The sequence below is a fragment of the Sminthopsis crassicaudata genome, chromosome 2 (genome assembly GCF_048593235.1).
Source record: "Sminthopsis crassicaudata isolate SCR6 chromosome 2, ASM4859323v1, whole genome shotgun sequence".
In the NCBI taxonomy this organism is placed as follows: Eukaryota; Metazoa; Chordata; class Mammalia; order Dasyuromorphia; family Dasyuridae; genus Sminthopsis; species Sminthopsis crassicaudata.
Window position 1 is genome coordinate 394,534,442 of NC_133618.1, and position 21,746 is coordinate 394,556,187.

The following is a 21,746-nucleotide window of genomic DNA, read 5'->3' on the forward strand; positions in this document are numbered from 1 at the left end:
AAAGCAAGTTCCTGAAAGTTCAGTTGCCAAAGTTACAAAAATTTGACTAATTGCCCTAGCTTTAAAGTTCCCCATGTCTCTTCTTCATAAGGAAAAAAAAAACAAGGAGAACATATTAGACAGATTGAAGGATGTGTTCCCATTCCTAATGCCCATGCTTGTCTGGAAACAAATGGAAGCTGATAAGCAATGTACCAAGAGAAGATAACTTCTTAGAAGCACAGATGAGGATTTGTTAATTAATTCAGTCAATAGCTGGTTTTCAGGGGTTGGTCTACTAACATCATTACTGGAAAAACAGCAGAAAATCTTGGTTCTACTCAATAGTTTCCTTGAGATGTATAATGCCTCAGAAAATTGTTTGGTCTATTGACTGTATAAATATAGATATAGGCTGTATGGGTCAAAGGCATGATGACTTGAGATCTAAACCTATGTTTTTTTGTTTTGTTTTGTTTTGTTTTGTTTTGTTTTTAACTTGAGTAGCTGCTAAGTCAATGATTCTGAATAGAAGAAGAAGAAGAAGAAGAAGAAGAAGAAGAAGAAGAAGAAGAAGAAGAAGAAGAAGAAGAAGAAGAAAGAAGAAGAAGAAAGAAGAAGAAGAAGAAGAAGAAGAAGAAAGAAGAAGAAGAAGAAAGAAGAAGAAGAAGAAGAAGAAGAAGAAGAACAACAACAACAACAACAACAACAACAACAACAACAACAACAACAACAAAAATAGAATGGAATCAAAAGATTGGTCCCAGTTTCTTTTTGTCTACAAGGGACAACATAAAAAGAAACAGTAATCCACCCCAATATCCATGTTTACTTATTTATTGATTCATTGATTCGTTTGTTGGTTTTGGTTATTATTTCTGAAGTTTCTCCCTTATGATTTTGAAAATAAATGGAGAGTCAGAAGAGAAGGAGAGAGGGACAGGGTGAGATAGAAAGACAGCAATGATCTTCCAACTATATAGAAATAGAATTAAGAAACCCAAAGGAGGACAGAAGTGATTCACCCTCCATCTTTATTTTAAGCACTGCATGGAACCTATTTCCCTACAGATGGAAATAATTGAATTTAATTCAGCAAATATTGATTATACATCTGCTATGAGTGAAACACTATGCAAGATCTATCTATCATGAGGGGCTTTCATCAAAACATCTCTGAGTTAGGATATTATATATAACTTATTTTCTCTCTTTTTGTTGTTATTCAAACATTTCAGTCATACCCAACTTTTTGTGGCCCCATTTGAGTTTTTTAGGCAAAGATATAAGAGTGCTTTGCCAATTTCTTCTCTAGCTCATTTTATGGATGAGGAAATTGAGGTAAAACAGAGTAAAGTATCCCAGGGTCACATAGCTAGTAAATGTCTGAAGCCAGATTTGAACTCAGGAAAATTAGTCTTCCTGACTATAGGCCTGGCACTCCATCCATTGTATCACCTTTCCCCTATAATGAGTGAAGACTTGTTATAGTCTATGTAGCATATTAATAAGAAGAAATGTAAGCCAGAGTAAATTGAAACTGAGGTGAAGTAATTGCCCAGACTCATTTAATTGATAAATTGAAGTTTTGGAACTTGACCCCAGTCTTCCACTATAAACATAGAGTTTTTTCCTCTAATCCCAACTGTCTCCATCACTATAAGCAATGGAGTCCCCACATTGCCCTTTTTCTTGACCCTCAAATTGTCAGAATTATTAAATTTGGAAAAAAAAACAAGCAAAACAAAAACAAAAACAAAATTTTCTAGAGTATGTTGTACAGGATTCTATTGGATTCCATGGCCTACAAACTCACTGCGAAGAATTAGAATTCCAATAGAAAAAGTTATTTGTTATTTAAAAGTCCTGGACATATGCTCTGATAATGTAAGCACCAAGATCCTGTGACCTCAGTGATGAAATAATTTTACAGATATCTAAAAGAGACAGAGACAGAGACATGCAGAGAGACACACACCGAGAAAGAAAGGCTTGTGGTTATATTTAGAGCTATTTGTCAGGAGGTTATATTTTGTCATTCCCCACATCAGGGTCACTCATTTATAGTAAACACTTGCTTAAAATGCAATAGCAACCAAACATAGGCTGATCTTTTTGTGGTAGGGGAAAAGCTTCATTATAAAAATGCAGAATGTAAATAAACAAGATTTAAGGGTAATCATTGCCAATTTGTCAGTCAGCAGTGAGGTAGAGAAGGTAGAAGTAGGAAAGGATTAAATTCACCCCATCTTTGTGGAACAGAAATTTCTGACCAGGATAGCATTTTTTAAAAATTGAGTCAGTGACCAAAAAAATTTCCAGCTTCTCACAATTATATTAGTTTTGAATCATAATAGCTTCTCCTTGCATTCAACTAGACACTGATGACCTGCATACACCTGGATATCTATCTTCTCTAAAGGATTCAGAAGGTGCCTTGGATCCCACATTTCTGTCTCACAAAATTCTCCAGTACCTTCATCCTCTTTGCTTAGTTTTATTCAAAAATAATATTTTGTGAATTTTTTTCAAGGGTCTGAGCTTAACTGATATAGAGACATCTCAAATTTCATTACTTAATAAGGAAATATAGAGATTTACCCCTAGATTACCCTAAAGGCTCAGGATGACAAGGAAACAAACCAAGGAGTAGGCTCAGAGATGACTTATTCTATAAATGTATGCTGTTGACCTCAGAGTTGGTGAATCTTAGCAACATGTGGCAACTCATTTTACCATTCCTATTCCATAAGCACAAGAATCTTCACAATTTCCAGCAACAAACTGTATTCAGGGAGTATACATTCTGAAAATCTCCCTGGTCTTACAGAAGATATTTGTGCAAAGGATGGTGTGACCTGAATAGGTAAAAAAACATTTTAAAGTTAAGTTTATGCTCCAGAAGTGTCTTCTAGGACTAGTGGGATTCTTCATAATTCAAAAGTAACATATAGCCATTTCTATTACTGAAATCAGATGTTAGCTAATATTCACAAATTTTACAAGACATGCAACTTTTCATAGACTCAATTAAAGCCAGAGACACCCTAATTTGGAGTCCATTGTACTATTGTTATTACTAAATTGCTCTTTTCAAATTCAAATTAAATCATTTTTAGCACATTTTCAGCAATAGCCTAAATTCTTTTCTTATGTTCAAAGGGGCAGGATTAATCTGGTTTCCATAATGTTCAAATTCTTTTCTACTTTCCCAGTTAAGTAAATTCTTTGACTAATCTTTACAGAAGGCAAGATTAATTTAAAGGGAATAATGAAACAGTTGATTGATATTTAGGTATTTGTCAATCTTCATTAGCTTCTTTGAGAGGTCACCTTCTTAAAACCCTGCAAACAGAATGAATGGAGGATGACTTGTTATAGTCTATGTAGCATATTAATAAGAAGAAATGTAAACCGGAGAAGCCTTTCATTTACCAAGAACAAACAGAAAGATTTGTGCTTGCTATCTCTAAGCTTTTTGTACTTTCTCCAGGGGCTTGGTCCAATTAGCTGCTTCATATTAATCACTGTTTATACAGTTAGTGTTTTTTTCCCTGTGGCAGCTTTCCATTTTCAGTTGCCCAGAAGACCAAATGAAATATATGTATTTCCTTGGTTTGTCAGAAAGACCAAAAAGAGCAAAATAATAATAAATAAATGAATGAAAATATATCGCTATGATGCTAATTACTTTGAGAAGCAAATTCAGGTTAAGTATTTCTCTAACTCTCCAAAAACTCCTTGTAAGGTAGACAGGTCAGGTGCTATTTTTCTCAATGTCTTGTTTTCAATAGCTGTAGCTATAAAATTGTTGAATTCTCAATTGATAGATAAGGAAACTATGATTGAGAGAAGTATTCCAAGTCATGTAACAGATGAAACCTAGATTAAATGTTCCTTCTGTTAGCTATCTACCAAAAGATATACAATTAAAATTGCTTTTTCTTCATTCTCTTCTAATAGCTTAATTTTTTTGAGTAAAATAACATCTCATACTAATTTAAATTAAAACAAAAATCCTTATCAAATCACTTAAAGGGCAAGACTATACCCCAAAATTTATTCACTGAATGTTTTAATGAAAGCAACTAACTTGATATTTAACCTAAGTTCAATTACAAGCATATAAAAACAAAGAAAAAAAGTAATGATTACACAAGTAGAATATGTTGGCTATTTGATTTGATAGTTCTTTAAAAGACAGCTAAAGAGGTTAAATGAATGCAGTATTAGAGCTAATCAAGGAGAGCTAGCTGCCAAAAATCATACATAATAATTCAATCTGTGATACTTTGAAAGAATAAATCCATTTTTGATAGTGTGACAACACATCCAGTGCTTCTTGAAATCTTTCCATACTCACCTACCTTATGTTATTCTTGTCCTTCTTTTAGAAATATATCTTTTTAAAAATACTCTGAAGAGTTATTATACAACATGAAGATGATCTTTGGTTTATTGAGTACCTTGATATCAATTTATTGCACTGTCCATCTTTTTTCTCTCCTTTGCATTGCACAACAGGTTCACATTCATTTCAGTGAAGGTATATATCCTTTATAACATCAAATCATTTTTGATTAGTAAGTACCTTGGTAATATAGTACAGCCTACTTATAGCTACTATAAGCTTTTCCATTATTTTTAGGTTATTTTAATCATGATTCTTCAAAATAGTTTACAAACATGAATAATTTCATTGGAAGAATATTAGTATTAAATATATTGTTTTTTGCAATAATGGGCTGTTTGAAATTATTGAGGCAATAGTAATTCCAATGTGATTTTCATATTCTTTTTTCTGATCATCATTTTTTAAATTTTATTTTAAAAACCAAATTAAGAAAAAAAAAAGAAAAACAGAAAAAGAATACAATGTGCCAAAATATTTGTGGCAGCCCTCTTTGTACTGTCTAGAGACTGAAAATTGAATGGATGCCCATTAATTGGAGAATAGTTGGGTAAATTGTGGTATATGAATATTATGGAATATTATTGTTCTCTAAGAAATGACCAACAGGATGATTTCAGAAAAGCTTGAAGAGACTTACATGAACTGATGCTGAGTGAAATGAGCAGAACCAGGAGATCATTATACACAACAATACTATATGAGGATATATTCTGATGGAAGTGGATATATTTGACAATGAGAAGATCCAATTCAGTTCCAATTGATCAATGATAGACAGAATCAGCTACATCTAGAGAAAGAAGACTGGAAATGAATGTGGACTACTTGCATTTTTTGGTTTTCTTCCCAGTTTATTTTTACCTTTCTGAATCTGATTTTTCTTGTGCAACAAGAGAACTATATGGATGTGTACACATATGTTGTATTTAAGATATACTTTACCATGTTTAACATATATGAGACAGCCTGCCATCTAGGGGAAGGGGTGGAGGGAGGGAAGGGAAAAGTTGGAACAGAAGTGATTGCAAGGGACAATGTTGAAAAATTACCCATGCATATGTAAAAGGCTATAATAAAAAAAAAAGAAAAAGAATACAAAACAAAAACAAAACAAAAGAGAACATTGTTATGTGCTGAGCAAAGCATCAGGGATGATTCAAAATATAGACCAATGAATTAATTATCTGTTTAAGAAAGTATATGTGTGTGTATATATATATATATATATATATATATATATATATATATATATATATATATATATATACATATATATAGTACATATTAGTACTTGTATATATTTTATATACATATATTAGTAGAAGAAATTATATTTATGTGTCCATCTTTTGTTTAGTTCCTTATAAATTCTTCTTTTGTTCTCTGCTGTGAACTTTTTTACTTTATTCTCTTTTTTTTCCTTTCATTCCCCCAACTCTCCCAAGCAGGCTATAGTTAAGAAAGGATATATTTATGTATACATATGTAGAGAGATACATAAACATGCATACACACACACACACACACATACACATCTTTCCTATTCCTTCTGATATTTTGTTTTAAATTTGTTCTTTAACTTGCCTTGCTATTGTGTAACCCCTCCACACATGGATCTCTCCTTTGTCTTCTTCCAGCACCTTTTGCTTCCCCATCCACCCATCCTTCCCCCCTCCTCATTTCTTTATAGATTTTAGAGGGTACTATACCTTTTATGCTATATGCAGTGTTGCCTATTTAATCCATTTCGGATGTGAATAGGTTTTCAGAACTACAAGCCCTCCTCCCCCTTCTAATGCCTCTGTATCTATTCTTCCTCTGCACCTCATATATAAAGCATAATTACTATTTTTACCTAAAATTCTGCTCCAATCTTTCTTTTGAGCTTCTATATTGCCTATGTTAATATTAAACATATGTTATACATTTCCCATATAAAAAAATGAGCAATTTGTCCATAGTAAGTCCCTTGAAACTGATCTTGATAATGGCCCTTATATGCTAAATTTTCTATTAAATTTGAATTTGACTGATAATATGCAAGTTAGCTGAATGTCTTTTTTTTCATTCAATATCATGGATAATTTTGCTGGATATGATATTTTTGGTCACAGGTCCAATTCATGTGATTACTGGTATATATGATTCCAGGACCTGTAGGCTTTTTTTCTTGTGACCACTGATAAATTGTGAACAATTCTAATTGTAAATCCAGCATATTTGAATTGTTTTTTTTCTTGTTTCTTGAAAGGTTTTCTCTGATCCAAGTTTTTTGAAATTTGTCAATAATATTCCTGTGTGTTTTTCACCAAAAAATATTTCATCGAGATGGTGACCAGTGATTTTTTTTTCCTACTTTCCCCTTGTATTCTATCACTCAAACACAATTTTCTTGGATTATTTCTTGCATTATTGAATCAAAGTTCTTTTTTAACTTTTAGGTACAGCAATTATTTGTATATGTTCTCTTCTTGATTTGTTCTCCAGATCTCCAGATCTGATGTTTTTCTTATAAGATGTCTCATATTCTGTTCCATTTTTTTCTTTCTTTATTATATTTCATTATATCTATATCTCTCATAACTTCACTTAGATCATAAATTGATGTCTTCCAATTGCCCAATTCTAAAACTTAAAGAGTATTTTCATCTTCAAGACTCTGTACCTTCTTTTTTACTTGGTTAACCTTTTTCATATATTTTTCTTGGATAATTTTTATTGTTTTTAGTTTTTTTCAATGTTTCTCATTTGATTTTTTTTTATTTTTTTTTAATTATTCTACAAATTCTCTCTGGACAGTGAGCCATTGCATATTTCTTTTGGGGATAGAAGTCTCTTCTTTTTTAACTTCAGTGTCTTTTGAAGAAGAAGCCTGGTCTTTTGGTCTTTTCTGTTCCCATTGTTAAGTTTCTGTGGGTTGAGTTCTTTCCTCTTTGTTGGTTTATTTTTAAAAAATAAGTTATTTAGTGTAAGTACCTCTAATTGTGGGGTGGGAAGTGGTGCCTCTAAGCTTCACTTCAGTTTTCCCCTCTGATTTTGAACCCCAATCAGCATCCCTGCCCTGTTGCTTCTGCACCCATGGGTGTATTGGCTCTTAACCACCGGGGACCATATCTCTACAGCACACCTAGATCTGATATTCCCAATCAGCAAGGTTGAGTCTTCCCAGACTTAGACCCCCAATTCCTCACTATCTAAGAGGTGAAAGTTTCTGTGGTTCCTGCTCAGATTCCAGTCAAATCCAGCTTGCCTCAGGGTCTCCAATTTGTTTTTTTATTTGTTTTGTTTTTGTTTTGTTTTGTTTTTTCTGTGGAGCTAGCCTGAAGTTGTTTTCCCAGACACTGGTTAATCTTTGGATTAGAGGCTTTCTTCAGATATTTTTGCATTATACCAAAAAGTGCCCTGTTCTTTCTCTATTCTTGATTTTTTTCAGCAGTCTATGTTCATACTGAGGTGCAAATTTGTTCCATTTGTTGGGCAAATCTGGAGAGCTTGAAATTTACCAAACTACTCCGCCAGCTTCCCAGAATCCTTCCTCTGATCTTCATATATTAATAGAAATCCAATAGCCAAAATAATTAAACTGCACTACATAGGAAAAACAATTTGTACTTGTATCAGAAATATTTGTGAATGTTGCTGATGGAATTACAATATCCAAGATATATAGGAAATTGACACAAATATATAAGTATTTACAGATATTTAGAATTAAAATATATTTTCTTTTTTTTCAAAATCATTTTAATGTCTTTTATTTTTGTGTTACCTTTGTAATTATAGAAAATTATAGCTCATTTTATTAGAACATGTAAAAAGTATAGAATTCTATTATAAGTTATGCAAAGGAGAGAGATACCCATTCATTCAAAGAAAAATCCTCTTTATCCAAGTTGGTTCTGATTATAATCCATTGACTGAAGAAGGAACAAAGAACAGTGTGAATCACAAACTGTTTGTGACTCTAAAAAATGAGACAAGGAAGTTTGTGGGGCTCTTGTAGGAAAGAAAATTAACTAAACTGCTAATTTGTCATTGGTCTTGATGAATCTAGATAAAGTATTGTTAATTTTCCCTGGTTAGCCAGGGGAACCTAGGTAGAGGAAAAACCAAATGTAATGGACTAAACCTGTAAACAAAATTTAAATATCTTTGTTTTAAGATTTGAGTATTCTATTCATATGGAAAAGAAATTGATTAGGTCTTCATTTTAAGTGAAAGAAAACACTTAAGCATTAAATCTGTATTTCTTAATATTAAAAAATAACAACAAATTATTTTCTTTTGAAATCAAAGTATATCATATTTTTTCCCATGTAGCTATTAATGAATTGGTGTTATAATCTTCCACATTTCCCACCCCTTTTTTTGTATTGAACTCAAATTAAACTGAGGAATAATCTGTGTTTGTTACTTCTAGGATATAATTTTTTTGCACCTGGTCTCTGCATTTAACTTTCATAAAGTGAATAACACAAAATCAGAAGTAAGAGTTGTACCAAATGCTACAATAGCATACTAAGTGATATAACAGAGTTGAGAAACTGCTTTAACTGTCAGATTATATTGATAAAGGGAGAGAAAGTCTAATTTAAAGAAATTTAACAATAACATTGTTAATGTTATTCCTTAATTAAATTAATAAATTAAACTCAATTGGTTAGTAATCTTCTTGTGCCTATTAGCATAGATATTAGAAATAAATATTTTGATTTTTTATACTGGTTATTCCAATATAATTATAGCTGATCTGGAGAATATGCTTACTATTCTTTGTTCAGTCCCACAAATCATATTATGCATTGAAAAATCTTCACCTATGATATTTTTATACACTGCAACTGGTTAACTGTGAAAACCACTTTAAAAAAAATTCCCACTTAATAGTATTATTTTTTTTCAAATTACTTGTAAAGATAGTTTTCAACATTCAGTTTTATAAGATTTTGAGTTTTAATTTTTTTTCTCCTTTCCTCTCATTCCCTCTCCCAAAGTCAGCAAACAATCCTATATATCTATAAATTATATTGAATATATTTCCACATTGGTCATGTTGTGAAAAAAGAATCAGAAAAAACACAAGAAAATAGGTAGAAATAGTGTGCTTCAATCTTCATTCAGACCCCATAGTTCTTTCTTTAGATGTGGATAGCATTTTTACCATGAGTTATTTTTAGAATTATCTTGGATCATTGTATTGCTGAGAAGAGCTCAGTCCTTTTTATAGTTGATCATCACACAATGTTGCTGTTACTGTGTATAATATTCTCCTGGTTCTGCTCACTTCACTCAGCATCTATTCAAGTAACTCCCAAATTTTCTGAAATCTGCCTGTTCATCATTTCTTAAAGCACAACAGTATTACATTACATTCCTATACCACAATTTGTTCAACCATTCCCTAATGATGGATATCCCCTTGGGTTCTAAATCTTTGAATGGTTGTATTTTCACACTCACAGATGACTGCATGATCCCACATGTAAGTTTACCAGAGTTCCTATGTTATAATTGGACTTTCATTGAGGCCATAGATATTAAAAAATACATTTATTGACTATATTTTCAACCTGCCACACTCCAGACAATTCCTTGACCATAGATCAGAAGAGTTTTGTGGTTAATTGTTAAAATTGTTGGGTCAACTTAATGTATGACCAATAGTCAACTGTCCAAGAAATCCTTGACCTCAAAGTATATTCTGGGTCACTGAGTCATCTTAATATGTTAGATAATTCTATTCATGATGAGAAGAAAATACCCCTGTGGTTTCCAAGTGCAGAGAATTTAGAGAATTCCACGTGCAACTGATTCAACTAGACACATTTCAGTAGACACTTCTGACTATACCTACCAGTGGCCTTTTTCTAGCCTTTTACATACTGAGATTACTGTCTTTACTCCAAGATGACCAATTTCTTCTGTAATTATCCCTGTTATCCTGTGTGTATTTTATTTTTACAAAGATATTAAAAAAAAAAACTTTTTTTGCCTTTATTTGTGTCAGCAATATCCAACACATAGTAAGTGCTTTATAATTGTTTGTTGACTTGATTTGTTGCTTTAAATCTTATCACTTACAAGTAGTAAAGAATCCAGGTGCTATTTATGGCTTTATTTGTACTACCTGGGTAACTACTTCTATGGATCAATGAATCAATTAAACAATAGGATTTTTTTAATGTCCAACACAGCAGTAATAACCTTGGACCTACTTCTTTCTTTCTTTCTCAATTTTAGATTCTGTAATAAGGTAGTAATATGGTCCCAATCCATTCAGATCATCAGTACAGGCATCTTGGTTGTTTCTATTCTTTACAAAATACAGTAATAAAGATGGCAGAGGAAAATCAGGAACTGCTTCCCCAAAGCTCTTCCCCAAAGCCTTCCAATTACCTTTAGACAATGATTCTAAAGAAATTCTAGTGACAGAAACAAACCAAAAAAAAAAAAAATGATTCCAACAATTTTTCAGCCTAAGACAATTTAGAAGATTGGCACGAAAGATCTGTTATGCCAGCATAAAGAGGAGTGCAGTCTATCACAAGCTGCACCAGCATAGATTGAGCCCTAGCAAAGCAGGAATACCTAAAGCTGACTGAAGCAGTGTCAGCAGTGGCAGTTTCCAGACCATTCATCCCACAGATGGTAAAGGGATTAGCAATGCATTAGAAGGACACCAGGGGAGGACTCTATTGCATTGCATATACCTGGATCTGGGTCACACGCCTGATTCTTAGTCCCAGTGAGAGGAGCACTAGAACAAAAAACTTGTTATCACAGGGATGAAATCTGTATTGTGACCAGCAACTCTGGTCATAGTTCCAGGGCTGAAAAGAGGACTTGTGAATATGATGCGGTTTGGATGCTCTCAATCCTGGTAGTCAAGAGGTTAGTGGCAATAAGAGAGTTGTTAAGAATCCAGTTTAGAGACTTCCAGCCAAGATGGCGGCGTGGAGGCAGACAGCTGCTTAAGCTCCTTGTTCTCTCTCAGAACTTACTTCATGACAAGCCTCAGACTTAATGCTTGACCCAGAAAGAAATCCACAGATAATCACCAAGAGAAGACATCCTTGAAAGTCACCAGAAAAGGTCTGTGTTTGCTTGGGGGAGGGTCAATCAGACTGGGCACAGACTGAGGGCAGGCAAGCCAGAGGGATACAGGCAGCTCACACAGCTCAGACCAGAGGAGGAGGGGTACAATCTCTGCCGTTTCTGCAAAAAGACTTTTTCCCAGTGTGGATATTCCGTCTTGGCAGCAAGCCAGGAGCAGCAGAGGGGGTGTAAACACTGGAGGTGAAGATTAAAACCCCAGAAAGCCAGTGTCTCTCAGAACCCGGCCACCCCCAACCCCCACCTGGACTGACTCAGCACATTCTCAGAGCCTCAGAGTGCAGACTCAGTACAGTCATCACTGTTCTGTTAGTGGCTCTCTGCTGCCCTACCCCCAGTCTGTAGAGGAAGCCCATTAATACCATCCAGCCCCATCCCCCGCAAAACAGACCAATTGTTTCTCTTGTCAATTTGTTTTCTTCGATCCCTACTCTGACAAAATGAACAAAAAATTCAAAAGGGCTCTAACCATTGACAGCTTCTGTGTGGAGAGAGAGCAGACTTCAAACACTGAGGAGACTAAAAACAGACTGTCCCCAGAGGAATCCCCTAAGGGGGATATGAGCTGCTCCTCAATACAAAAGAATCTCATAGAGGAAATCAAAAAGGCTCTCACAAGAGAGCTGGAAGAGAAATGGGAAAAGGAAAGGGAAGGTTGGCAAGAGAGCCTGGAGAAGTCATCCCATGCATTCAAAGACAGAGTGGATAAAGAAATCAAATCATTGAGAAACAAGATTAGTGAGCTGGAAAAGGTAAACAACTCCAAGGAAAACAGGATTAGTGAGCTGGAAAAAGAAAACAGCTCTCTAAAAAATAAAATGGATAAAATGGAAAAAAATTCCATAGAAGATAAAAACTCAATTAGACAATTACAAAGAGATATAAAAAAAGTGAGTGAAGAAAATACATCATTGAAAATTAGACTGGAACAAGTAGAAATGAATGACTCAAGGAGAAACCAAGAGGTAGTCAAGCTAAACCAGAGAAATGAAACAATTGAAAAGAATGTCAAGTACCTTATTAGAAAGACAACAGATCTGGAAAACAGGTCCAGGAGAGACAATCTGAGAATAATCAGACTCCCTGAAAAAATGCGAGGAAAAAAAGAGCCTGGACACCATTTTCAAGGAAATTATCAAAGAGAACTGACCAGACGTTCTGGAAACAGAGGGTAAAATAGACATTGAAAAAATTCATTGATCACCTACTGAAAGGGACTCTAAAATCAAAATGCCAAGAAATATAGTGGCCAAGTTCAAGAACCATCAGACAAAGGAAAAGATATTGGAAGCTGCTAGAAAAAAACAATTCAGATATGGAGGATCCACAATAAGGATAACCCAGGATCTAGCAGCGTCCACATTAAAAGAACGAAGGGCCTGGAACATGATATTCCGAAAGGCTAAGGAACTTGGTATGCAGCCAACAATAACTTACCCAGCAAGAATGAGCATTGTTTTCCAGGGAAGAAGATGGACATTTAACGAAATAAATGAATTCCATCTATTTTTGATGAAAAAACAAGACCTACATAAAAGGTTTGATCTTCAAATACAGAACTCAAGAGATTTCTAAAAAGGTAAAAAGAAATCTTGAAAACTATACTTCTGCCAAAAAAAAAAAAATATATGTAAAGAACATATGTACAATTTGTCTTAGAAACTAGAGGTGGAAAGGAAATTATATCATAAAAAAGTGTAAAGTGGTGGTACTACATTTCATGAAGAGGCAAAGGTAACCTATTATATCTGAGGGAAAGAAAGGAGGGAGATGAACATAGTGTGTATCAATAGACATATTCGATTTATGGTGAAACTTCTTCCACTTTATTGAAAAGTGAAAGGGAAGGAGTAAGCTAAGGGGAAGGGAATACAGAAATTTCGAGGAAAAGGGGTAAAATAAGGGGAGGAACTTTAAGGTGGGGGAGGGATCCTAAAAAGGGAGGGCTGTGAAAAGCAAGTGGTGTTCACAAGCTTAATACTGGGTAGAGGGGTAAGAGGGAAGGAAAGGGGAAAAGCATAAGCAGGGGTTAATAGGATGGCAAGCAATATAGAATTAGTCCTTCTAACCATAAATGTGAATGGGGCAAACTGCCTCATAAAGAGGAAGCAGTTAGCAGACTGGATTAAAAGTCAGAATCCTACTATATGTTGTTTACAGGAAACATACCTGAAATAGGGTGAGACATTCAAAACTAAAAGTAAAAAGGGTGGAGCAGAATCTATCATGCTTCAGGCAAAACCAAAAAAGCAGGAGTAGCCATCCTCATCTCAGATCAAGCAAAAACAAAAATTGATCTAATTTAAAAAAAAAAAAAAGAAAGGACATTATATCCTGCTAAAGGGCAGCATCAATAATGAAACAGTATCAATATTAAACATATATGCACCAAGTGGTGCAGCATCTAAATTCTTAAAAGAGAAATTTAGAGAGCTGCAAGAGGAAATAGATAGCAAAACTATAATAGTGGGGGAGATCTCAACCTTGCACTCTCAGAATTAGATAAATCAAACCACAAAATAAATAAGAAAGAAGTCAAAGAGGTAAATAGAATACTAGAAAAGTTTGATATGATAGATCTTTGGTGAAAGCTAAATGGAGACAGAAAGGAGGATACTTTCTTCTCAGCAGTTCATGGAACCTATACAAAAATTGATCATATACTAGGGCATAAAAACCTCAAAATCAAATGCAGTAAGGCAGAAATAGGAAATGTATCCTTTTCAGACCACAAGGCAATCAAAATTACATTTAATAAAAAGCCAGGGGAAAATAGACCAAAAAATAATTGGAAAATAAATAATCTTATACTAAAGAATGATTGGGTAAAACAGCAAATCATAGACATAATTAATAACTTCACCCAAGAAAATGACAATAATGAGACATCATACCAAAATGTGTAGGATACAGCCAAAGCAGTAATAAGGAGAAGTTTTATATCTCTACAGGCCTACTTGCATAAAATAGAGAAAGAGAAGGCCAACAAATTGGGCTTACAACTAAAATTGCTAGAAAAGGAACAAATTAAAAACCCCCAGACAAACACAAAACTTGAAATTCTAAAAATAAAAGGTGAGATTAATAAAATTGAAAGTAAAAAAACTATTGAATTAATTAATAAAACTAAGAGTTGGTTTTATGAAAAAACCAACAAAATAGAAAACCCCTTAGTAAACCTGATTAAAAAAAGGAAAGAGAAAAAGCAAATTGTTAGTCTTGAAAATGAAAAGGGAGAACTCACCACTAATGAAGAGGAAATTAGAACAATAGTTAGGAGCTACTTTGCTCAACTTTATGCCGATAAATTCAATAACTTAAATGAAAGGGAAGAATACCTTCAAAAATATAGCTTGCCCAGATTAACAGAGGAAGAAGTAAGTAGTCTAAATAGTCCCATCTCAGAAAAAGAAATAGAACAAGCTATTAAGCAACTCCCTAAGAAAAAGTGTCCAGGACCAGATGGATATACATGTGAATTCTACCAAACATTTAAAGAACAACAACTCCAATGCTATGTAAACTATTTGAAAAAATAGGGATTGAAGGAGTCCTACCATATTCCTTCTATGACACAGACATGGTACTGATACCTAAACCAGGTAGATCAAAAACTGAGAAAGAAAACTATAGACCAATTTCCTTAATGGATATTGATGCTAAAATCTTAAATAAGATATTGGCAAATAGACTTCAGAAAATCATCCCCAGGATAATACACTATGACCAAGTGGGATTTATACCAGGAATGCAGGGCTGGTTTAATATTAGGAAAACTATTAGTATAATTGACCATATTAATAATCAAATTAATAAAAACCATATGATCATCTCAATAGATGCAGAAAAAGCATTTGATAAAATCCAACATCCATTCCTACTAAAACTGCTTGAGAGTATAGGAATAAATGGACTATTCCTTAAAATAATAAGGAGCATATATTTAAAACCTTCAGTAAACATCATATGCAATGGCGATAAACTAGAACCTTTTCCTGTAAGATAAGGAGTGAAATAAGGTTGCCCACTATCACCATTTCTTTTTAATATAGTACTAGAAACTCTAGCCTCGGCAATAAGAGCGGAGAAAGAGATTCAAGGAATTAGAGTAGGAAATGAGGAAATCAAATTATCACTCTTTGCAGATGACATGATGGTATACTTAGAGAACCCCAAAGACTCTGCTAAAAAGCTATTAGAAATAATTCAGAATTTTAGCAAAGTTGCAGGATACAAAATAAATCCACATAAATCCTCAGCATTTTTATACATTACCAACACAATCCAACAGCAAGAGATACAAAGAGAAATTCCATTCAAAATAACGGTCGATTGTATAAAATATTTGGGAATAAATCTACCAAAGGAGAGTCAGGAATTATATGAGCAAAATTACAAAACACTTGCCACAAAAATAAAGTTAGATTTAAATAATTGGAAAGACATTCAGTGCTCTTGGATAGGCTGAGCGAATATAATTAAGATGACAATACTCCCTAAACTAATCTATTTATTTAGTGCTATACCAATCAGACTTCCAAGAAACTATTTTAATAACCAAGAAAAAATAACAACAGAATTCATATGGAACAACAAAAGGTCAAGATTTTCAAGGGAAGTAATGAAAAAAAATAATTAAGTGAAGGTGGTCTAGCTGTACCTGATCTACTACTGTATTATAAAGCAACAGTCACCAAAACCATTTGGTATTGGCTAAGAAATAGACTATTTGATCAGTGGCATAGGTTAGGTTCACAGGGCAAGATAGTGAATAAAAATAGCAATCTAGTGTTTGACAAACCCAAAGATCCCAAATTTTGGGATAAGAATTCATTATTTGACAAAAACTGCTGGGAAAACTGGAAATTAGTATGGCAGAAACCAGGCATGGACCCACAGTTAACACCATATACTAAGATTAGATCAAAATGGGTCCAAGATTTAGGCATAAAGAACGAAATCATAAATAAATTGGAGGAACATGGGATGGTTTACCTCTCAGACTTGTGGAGGAGGAAGGAGTTTGTGTCCAAGGGAGAACTAGAGACCATTATTGATCACAAAATAGAAAATTTTGATTACACCAAATTAAAAAGTTTCTGCACAAACAAAACTAATGCAAACAAGATTAGAAGGGAAGTAACAAATTGGGAAAACATTTTTACAGTTAAAGGTTCTGATAACGGCCTCATCTCCAAAATATACAGAGAATTGACTTTAATTTATAAGAAATCAAGCCATTCTCCAATTGATAAATGGTCAAAGGATATGAACAGACAATTTTCAGATGATGAAATTAAAACTATTTCTGCTCATATGAAAGAGTGTTCCAAATCACTATTGATCAGAGAAATGCAAATTAAGACAACTCTGAGATATCATTACACACCTGTCAGATTGGCTAAAATGACAGGAACAAATAATGATGAATTTTGGAGGGGCTGTGGGAAAACTGGGACACTGATGCATTGTTGGTGGAGTTGTGAAAGAATCCAACCATTCTGGAGAGCAATTTGGAACTATGCCCAAAAAGTTATCAAAATGTGCATATCCTTTGACCCAGCAGTGCTACTACTGGGCTTATATCCCAAGGAAATACTAAAGAAGGGAAAGGGACCTGTATGTGCCAAAATGTTTGTGGCAGCCCTTTTTGTAGTGGCTAGAAGCTGGAAGATGAATGTATGTTCATCAATCGGAGAATGGTTGGGTAAATTATGGTATATGAATGTTATGGAATATTATCGTTCTGTAAGAAATGACCAACAGGAGAAATACAGAGAGGCTTGGAGAGACTTACATCAACTGATGCTAAGTGAAACAAGCAGAACCAGAAGATCATTATACACTTCAACAATGATACTGTAGGAGGATGTATTCTGATGGAAGTGGATATCTTCAACATAGAGAAGAGCTAATGCAATTCCAATTGATTAATGATGGACAGAATCAGCTACATCCAGAAAAGTAATACTGGGAAATGAGTGTAAACTGTTATTTTTACCTTCTGAATCCAAGTCTTCCTGTGCAACAAGAAATTCGGTTCTACACACATATATTGTATCTAGAATATATTGTAATATATTTAACATGTATAAGACTGCCTGCCATTTGGGGGAGGGGGTAGTTTTTAGCCCAGAATTAACAGCACTTCAAAGGGGTGCTTTTTGACCAGGATTTCTAGTTGAATCAAAGGTTCTGGCATCCATGGGGGTGGGTGATATGTCTTCCCCAGTTGGGGCTGAGACTCTGAAAGGGATCACAGATCAAAAGGAAATACAATTTCTTAAAGGGAACACAAGTTTAATAAAGGAAACAATTCCCTCCTACTTCAGTTACTCACAAACAAATTTATAGTACAGGAGAGAAGCAAACACATTTATCCCTAGATCACATTACCTTGGAAGAGCCAAAAATTTATAGGTTCCCAGAATTACCTCTTAAAACATAAAAATCCTAAAAATTGGAACACTGTCTCCTCCACTTGGGAAGCAGAACCCCACTTTAGGATAGAGTTAAAAGTCAATAAATAGTCTGAAAAATTATTTATTTATTTATTTGTTTGTTTGCTTGTTTGTTTTTTGCTGAGGCAATTGGGGTTAAGTGACTTGCTTAGGGTCACAAAGCTAGGAAGTGTTAAGTGTCTGGGGTCACATTTAAACTCAGGTCCTCTTGACTTCAGGGCTGGTGCTCTATCCACTGCCCCACCTAACTGCCCCCCCCCTAGGAAAAAAAATTAATCATAGAATGATATTGGTAACAAAGAAGATCAAAATATACACTCAGAAGATGATAACAAAATCAAAATTCCAGCATCCAAATCTTCAAAGAAAAAATATGAATTGATGAATTGATCTCACTCCATGAAAGATCTCAAAGAGGATTTTGAAAATCAAGTAAGAGAAATAGAGAAAAATTGGGAGGAGAAAGTAGGCACAAATCCAGTGAAGAGAACCTTGAAAATAGAAAAAAATACACAAAAATTCTCTGAAGGGAAAATCTCCTTAAAAAGTAGAATTGGCCAAATGGAAAAAGAGTTAGAAAAGTTCACTCAAGAAAATTCCTTAAAAGTTAAAATTGGAAGAGAGGAAATTAATAACTTTATGAAACATCAAGAAGCAATTAAGTAATATCAAAGATCAAAAATGAGAAGTCTGTGAAATGTCTCATTGGAAAAACAACTGACCTGGAAAATAGATTCCCAAAATATAATTTAAGATTTATTGGGCTATCTGAAAATCATGATCTACCTAGATATTATCTTTCAAGAAATTATTAAGAAAAATTTCCTTGATATTCTAGAACAAGAGATTAAAAGAGAAAATAAAAGTATGCACCAGTCACTTCCAGAAAGAAATCCCAAAATGAAAATTTCCAAATATATTATAGCCAAATTCCAACTTTTCAGATCAAAAAGAAAACATTTCAATGGCCAAAAAGAAACATTTCAATTGCCATAAATCCAGAGTTAGGATAACACAAGAATTGCATCCTTTCTTATGAAAGGATTTGAGAGCATGGAATGTGATAATCTGTAAAACAAAAGATTACATTCAAAGTCACCTAACCAGCAAAACTGGGTATAATCTTATGCAGGGTAGAATGGAAGAGGGAGACATGAATATTCAATAAAATAGAGGACTTGCAGACACTCCTCATGAAAAGGCTAGAGCTGAATAGAAAATTTGACTTTAAAATACAAGATGCAAAAGAAACATAAAAATATAAACAAGAAAGAGAAATCATAAGGAATTCAGTAAGATAAAACTGGAAAATGCTTTTTATAACTTTAAAAACTTCTTTTTAGGGCAGTTGGAAGAAGTATACACAGACAGAAAGCAGAGTAATGAGTATGATTATTTAAAAATGATAAAATTGAGGGATGAGAAAAAAGAAAATTCCAGGAGAAAAAGAAAGAAAGAGGTATTATGGGATAAATTATCTGACATAAAAGAGGACTGAAAGAGAATACAATTAAGGAGAAAATGGGGGACTCTGCAGGAGAGCATATGAAACTTATTCTCATCAGAATTGGTATAAACAGGGAATAATATACATACTTATTTGGTTGTAGAACTCTATCTTACCAAACAGGAAAGTAGGAAGAGGAAAGGATAACAAAAGGTGGGGAGTAAATTGATAGAAGGAAGGGCAGTTTGAGGGAAGTAAAAGTCAGAAGCAAAATATTTTTGAGAACAGTATAAAAGGAGAAAAAGGAAGAGAATAGGATAAACAGGGGAGAATAGCATGGAAAGAAACAGATAGTTGGTAATTATTACTGTGAAAAACATTTTTACAGTGAGTTTCTCTGATAAAGATTTCATTTCTCAAACAAATAAAAAACTGAGTTAAATATATAGAAATAAGTGCTATTCCTCAATTGATAAGGTAGTAAAGATAGAACAGGCAATTTTAGACAAAGTAATCAAAGCTCTCTACAATCATATAAAATGCTAAAAGTCACTCTTGATGGAAGAAATGAAAATTAAATTAAAATCTTATACCTGACAGATTGGCTAATATGACAGAAAATAGAAATGACAAATATTGGAGAAGAAATATTACTGATGAAGTTGTATACTGATTTAATAACTCTGTAGAGCAATTTGGAATTGTATAGTTTAAAAGGATATAAAACTTTGTATACCCTTTGACTAAGCAATACTACTACTAGGCCTATATCCCCAAAAGATAAATATATATATATATATATATATATATATATATATATATATATATATATATATATATTTAGACAAAGTGTTTATAGCAGTTCTTTTAGTGATGGCAAAGAATTGAAAATTGAGGGAAAGTTATCAATTGAGGAATTCCTGAACGTTATGATATATGGTTGTGATGGAATACCGTTGTGCTTTAAAAATGATAAGTTTTCAGAAAAACATAGAAATACTTGCATGAACTAATACAAAGTGAAATAAGAAGAACCAAGAGAATATTGTGTTCAGTAATAGCAATAGTGTATGATAATCTACTATTTATGCTATGTATAATTTAGCTAGTCTTAGCAATACAATGATCCAAGACATTTCTATAGAAATTGTGACCAAAAGTGCTTTACATTTCCAGAGGAAAAACTGGTAGAACCAGAATGCAAATCAAAGATACATTAAAAAAAAAAAAAAACCCTTAAAATTTGTATCTTTTTTTGCATGTATTTTCTTTCACAGAATGACTTAAGTGGAAATTTTTTGCATGGCTACACATGTATAAATTGTCAAATTGCTTGCCTTCCCAAGTTGGGGATTACAGGAGAAGAACTGAGAGAATTTGGAACTCAGATTTTTTTTTTAAAATGGCAAAAAATGTTACATGTATTTGGAGGAAAAATAAAATCTTAAATAACATTTCTAAAATTCAATAGCTTGTATTATAAAGAATAATCTAGGCAGTAGCATTTATACCAATATCTATGCTTGTCAGATATGAGTAACAACTGAAATGGTAGATGAAGATACAAAGAATTAAGACCTCTAGCTCTTCCAAACCTTACATTATAATTGACTCCTCACATTTCAGTTAACCTTTTCCTAGTGGTTTCTAGAAAGTCACTCATCAAAACTAGGTGTATGCAGTCAAAAACTAGATTGTATAATCATTTTGCTCTTGAAAGGCAGCTACTACCACAAGATACTGCCTCTTTTCTTTGTTGAAAATCCTTTCCTTTGGATATCAATGAGGTTACTAAGTTAGTCACCCCTCTCCCTTTTGCTTCAAACTACATAGGAGTAAGTTTATTTATAATGAATACATGCACAATTGAAGACCTCACCTTTTAGCAACATTAAGAATAACTTGGAATTGAAAAATCAAGAGCATAAAAACAGAATGGGCCAAGTTTTGTAGATACTATATTGTACATAAAAATTTGGAGTCTCAGAGAACTATAGGGTCAAAAATAAAAGAAAGTGTAACAGCAAAAAAAAAAAAAAAAAAAAAAAAAAAGGTAGATAATGTAATATCTCTCAGTTTAAGAGAAAATACAGTTGGAATAGAGACAATTGGTGAGACAATGAATATTCAGAGCTACCCGGTGCCCTGCTCCAAGGCTAAGAAACAAGATAGCAAAGGACTGGCTACCAACACCATCACCACTACTTTAATTACTGTTCCCCTCATTAAAATCAGACCTAAACTTCCTGGATTTTCACTGTTGTATTAAGATTGTGAAGAGTTAAAGCAAAATTAAAGCAAGGTTTTCCACTCTGTGTGTCCCATTAGCTAA